This window comes from Octopus bimaculoides, chromosome 24 (assembly GCF_046866305.1).
Source record: "Octopus bimaculoides isolate indiv1 chromosome 24, ASM4686630v1, whole genome shotgun sequence".
In the NCBI taxonomy this organism is placed as follows: Eukaryota; Metazoa; Mollusca; class Cephalopoda; order Octopoda; family Octopodidae; genus Octopus; species Octopus bimaculoides.
In genome coordinates, this window is record NC_142951.1 from 2,779,110 (window position 1) to 2,784,109 (window position 5,000).

Consider the following 5,000-nt stretch of genomic DNA (forward strand, 5'->3'; position numbering starts at 1 on the left):
TTAAGGTGTTCCTATAGAAGTGGTAATCATCTGCATTTGCTCTCAGTTAATAGATTTCATTAACGTCGACTAAACGTATTAGGAACACACACACATTAACGCTAAATTAGAGATTATGAGTTACTGTAGATCACAAAAATTACTCCAGGATATACATATTCAACACAACAAAGTGAAAGAAATGGTTAAGTAATATTAGAAGGTGAGTGATTGGTAGTATATTAATGATTCCTATTAGCGTAAAAATGCATTTGCGAAGAAAGTATTAAATAGAAATATCTGATGCGAGATTTATGATATATGGTGCTTATTGTAATGTCAGTCCTAATTGTTTGTCTCTGACTATCTATGTTAATGTGTGTATATGTTTGTGTGTGTGGGTGTGTGTATGCATGTATATCTATATATACTCTATGTATGTATGTATGTATCTATGTGTATATATATATATATATATATATATATATATATATATATACATATATATATATATATATGTATATATGTGTGTGTGTGTGTATGTATGTGTATGTGTGTGTAATTGTTAACTATTTATCTCTTTAACCAGTTTCATCTCAAAAGCTGGGGTCATGCATGGGAATTACTGTTGGCTTTGACACACCTTTGTTATTTGAAACCTCCTCTAAAGATATATATATATATATATATATATATATATATATATATATATATATATATATATATATATAGCGTAAGATATAAGTTAGAGGTTATGAAACCATCTAAGGGACAGACGTCTCTTACCTCTTGGTCTCTCAATGTTTTGTCTCAGATTATATTGACATGTATATTTACACAGTTGTGGAAAATAGAAATAATAGGAACGCCTGCTATTTTTACCATAACACTGCTTAAGACACTTCTAGGAGAAAGATACTCTGATGTTTTGCTTGAAATCTAAATACGCGTCGTCGTCATCATCATCATCATCATCATCATCATCATCATCATCATCATCATCATCGTTTGAGTCAAGGAATGGACATTCAGGTGCCCGATCATTCTGCCAGAAATTACAGCCTAGAATTGCATTTATAAAATGTCTTGGCATCATTAAGGAGGAAGGACGCATTGGCTAATGTAATCCGCGATAATCTATATCTGGAAAAGATCCGCAGTTTTAACACGACAAGCTCACTTCTGATTATAAGGTTCTTGCAAGACCATGCATGATCTGTGACTAACAACATCAAAAACACCCACAGACACACACACGCGAGCACACACACGCAAGCACACACACGCACACACACACACATGCCCACATACACACACACATTATCGAACACAGAGAGGTAGAGGTCGTTTTACTAATTAAATTGTTTCTCTCGCGTGTATGATTTAGGCGCTGTACGCTTCGCAAAAGCATTTTCGATGTTATGCTTTGTTAGACAATTTAAAACGGTCTCTTCAGAGCTTTCTCATCTAGCTTACACACGCTCTTAATCTGATACACTTTACCTAATAATATGCATGTAAGATCTATAACATTTCCATATCTCTCCGAGCAATATCATTCTAGCATGACATGCAATCAGGATAATGTCGTGGCTTTTATTCTAATAACTTTCGGCACATCAGGCACTACAGTGAGTTGCCTTGACACGCCTGTCTTTACTTGGACCCACATAAATATTTGCAACAACTGCACACAAGATTTCTACATTTACTGTATTTGTCTGAAACATTGGCCTGTAACATCCGAAATTCCATTGTATACGCATTTGATTTTAATATTTGACTTTATAAACGATACAACATAACTGGGGCGAATTTTAGTATCAGAAAACAATATTGTAGGTGAAATAATGCACGGTATAACGTATAGCTCAGGAATTTTACTATTAAAAACTTAACTTCAGATGAATGAACGGTGCAAACATTTTCTCTGTATAGTTGATGTTCGGAAACAAAAACAGTGAGTGGAGTTTGTTGCTTGCTCCTTAGAAAAGACTTACGGAGATTCATTTACTAACGAACAGCAGAGTTAGTGGATAATCTAATTTGCATATTATTCGTTTTCTTTCGCAGCTCGCAATTAATTAAATATTTTTTAGTATTATGCAGAACGCAGTATGAATTAGAACTCAAATGTAGTATAACATTTCATATCACTGCGGTAGTTTAACTACAAATATACACACACATTTCCTAGGAACTAATATTTATATTTCAGAGCTTCTATTTTTGTTACAGATGTGATTGTTCTTTCTATATAGAGATTTTCTAACTATCAGGTGCAGGTGTGGCTGTGTGGGAATAAGCTTGCTTCACAGTCACATGGTTCCGGGTTCAGTCCCATATATATATATATATATATATATATATATATATATATATATATATATATATATATATATATATATATATATATATATATATATATATATATATATATATATATATATATATATATATATATATATATATATATATATATATATATATAAAAATATATATTGTTGTACTTGGGGATGGTCATATTGCCAGTTTAGCCAATAAAAACACATGCACTGTATAGTTGGTGTTAATTTGCTTCAGCTTTATATTACATTAATCTTAATCTTATTTCGGCCAGAGTTCTTTCGTCACACTGTGACGAAAGAACTCTGGCCGAAATAAGATTAAGATTAATGTAATATAAAGCTGAAGCAAATTAACACCAACTATACAGTGCATGTGTTTTTATTGGCTAAACTGGCAATATGACCATCCCCAAGTACAACAACATCTGTTTCAACACACGATTTCACATCAGAAATCTTGCAAAACAAATATGTGTATATATATATATATATAGATATATTTCGTATGTGTATTTCGTGTGCAAGATTCTTGATGTGGATATGAAATATTAGACTACATTTGAGTTCTAATTCATACTGCGTTCTGCATAATACTAAAAACGATTTAATTAATTGCGAGCTGCGAAAGAAAACGAATAATATGCAAATTAAATTATCCACTAACTCTGCTGTTCGTTATTACCGGCATAATGCCTCTCCCAAGGTATAATTGTATATATATATATATATATATATATATATATATATATATATATATATATATATACATGTGTGTATGTGTGTGTGCATATCTGTGGTTGTACCCGCCACCGTAGCCTGACAACCGATGTTGGCGTGTTTATGTACCCGTAACTTAGCGATTCGGCAAAAGACACCGATAGTATAAGGACTAGGCTTACAAAAATATGTCCTGGAGTTGATTTGTTCGACTAAAGGCAGTGTTCCAGCATGGCCGCAGTCACATGACTGAAACAAATAAGAGAAAAGTATATATGCAAGTATGTTATCTAATATGCATGAGAATAAATCATCCATATTTGTCAAAGCCCTTTCGTCGCCTTTTTGCCCCTTCTAATCCGGGTCAGCTACACTTCTTTCCCCAACCATCGAACTACAACAAAAGAAATCTGTCTCAACTCATACGTTTCCATTAAGTAACTTGTAGACCAAATACGAAAGACAAAAGAGAAATAAATCAAAAGTCCAGACGTTGGAAAATATAAAACAAAAACAAACAAAATAACATTTTCTAAGTCAATTAGACGCAAAACGAAAAACCATTACGTAATTCCAGAGTTGCGTCAGTACAGAAGAGTTCATTGAACTTGGAAAAGGAAACCGGATTCGTATCACGAGGAAGAATGTTAAATTTATTTAATTAAAAGATTTTCACGCTTTGCGAGTGAATGTAATAAACCTAAGAACCGTGTATGTATAACACATTCCGCCTTATAAACTTGTTTACGTTTCGCATTTATTTTTTCAGCTATAATTCTCGCCACTACTACTACTACCACCACTACTACTACTACTACTACTACTACTACTACTACTACTACTACTACTACTACTACTACTACTGCTACTACTACCTTCGTTGCTCCTGCTCTCTCTCGATGATGATGATGATGATTCTGCTCCTGCTATTACCGCTGTAGCAGCAGCTGTTGCTGCTACTAGTGCTGCTGTTGCTACTGCTGATCTTGTCGGTGCTGACAATGGTGGTGGCGATGACGTTGATGAGGTGATGGTGGTGTAGGCTGTCGTTGTTGGTGTGCTGGTGTTCATATAGATGCTTTTGATATAATATCTACACTAAACAATCGAAAAATGCATATCGTTATACATACATACACATATATGCATACACACACACATATATATTTATTTATATACATATATCTATATACGCATATATATGTGCATATATATGTATATATATATATATATATATATATATATATATATATATATATATATATATATATATATATATATATATATATATATATATATATACATATTCTTTTATTTTACTTCTTTCAGTCATTTGACTGCAGCCATGCCGGAGCACGCATTTAGTCGAGCAAATCGAACCCTGAGCTAATTCTTTGTAAGCCTAGTACTTATTATATCGGACTGTTTTTGCCGAACCGCTAAGTTACGGGGATGCAAACACACCAGCATCTGTTGCTAGACATTGATGGGGAGACAAACACAGATACACAAACGCACACACACACACACACACACACACACACACACACACACACACACACACACACACACACACACACACGTATACACGCCTGTGTATACATATATGTAAACATATATGTGTGTGTATGTTCCTCTCAATGTGTGTGTGCGTGCAGATAAATGCATGTGTGTATGGCCTGAAATATTTAAATATAATAAGGAATATAAATCCGCCTCGCATTCGCTCGTAGACGCACAGACATGCACACATTCACAACCTCATGCCCTTCGACATACACACACTCGGATAAATCTTGTTGCATGAGGAAAAAAAAAACTGTATGACGTGCAAAGTTTAATTAGAAACATTTTTGTATTTTTACTATCATATTAGAGTCAGGGAAATATCATTTTTGAAAATGTCTTCTCCGTTAGCCAACATTCAATACAAAATGACGACCGGACGTATTCCCT

General features: G+C 33.6%; 1 protein-coding gene across 15 annotated transcripts in view; it reads left to right on the top strand.

Annotated features, from left to right (window-relative positions):
- LOC128250805 (uncharacterized) overlaps positions 1 to 5,000 on the top strand; it is a 151,735-nt gene that overhangs the window by 88,935 nt on the left and 57,800 nt on the right. Inside the window, exon 6 of one of the 15 annotated variants that reach the window (XR_016238183.1) lies at positions 3,814 to 4,197. The exons of 13 other annotated variants lie outside the window; for them this stretch is intronic. The gene's annotated coding sequence lies outside the window, so the exon portion shown is untranslated. Of the gene's footprint in view, positions 172 to 3,813; positions 4,198 to 5,000 lie in introns of those variants that run through there. One more of the 15 variants, XR_016238182.1, reaches the window with a different exon arrangement.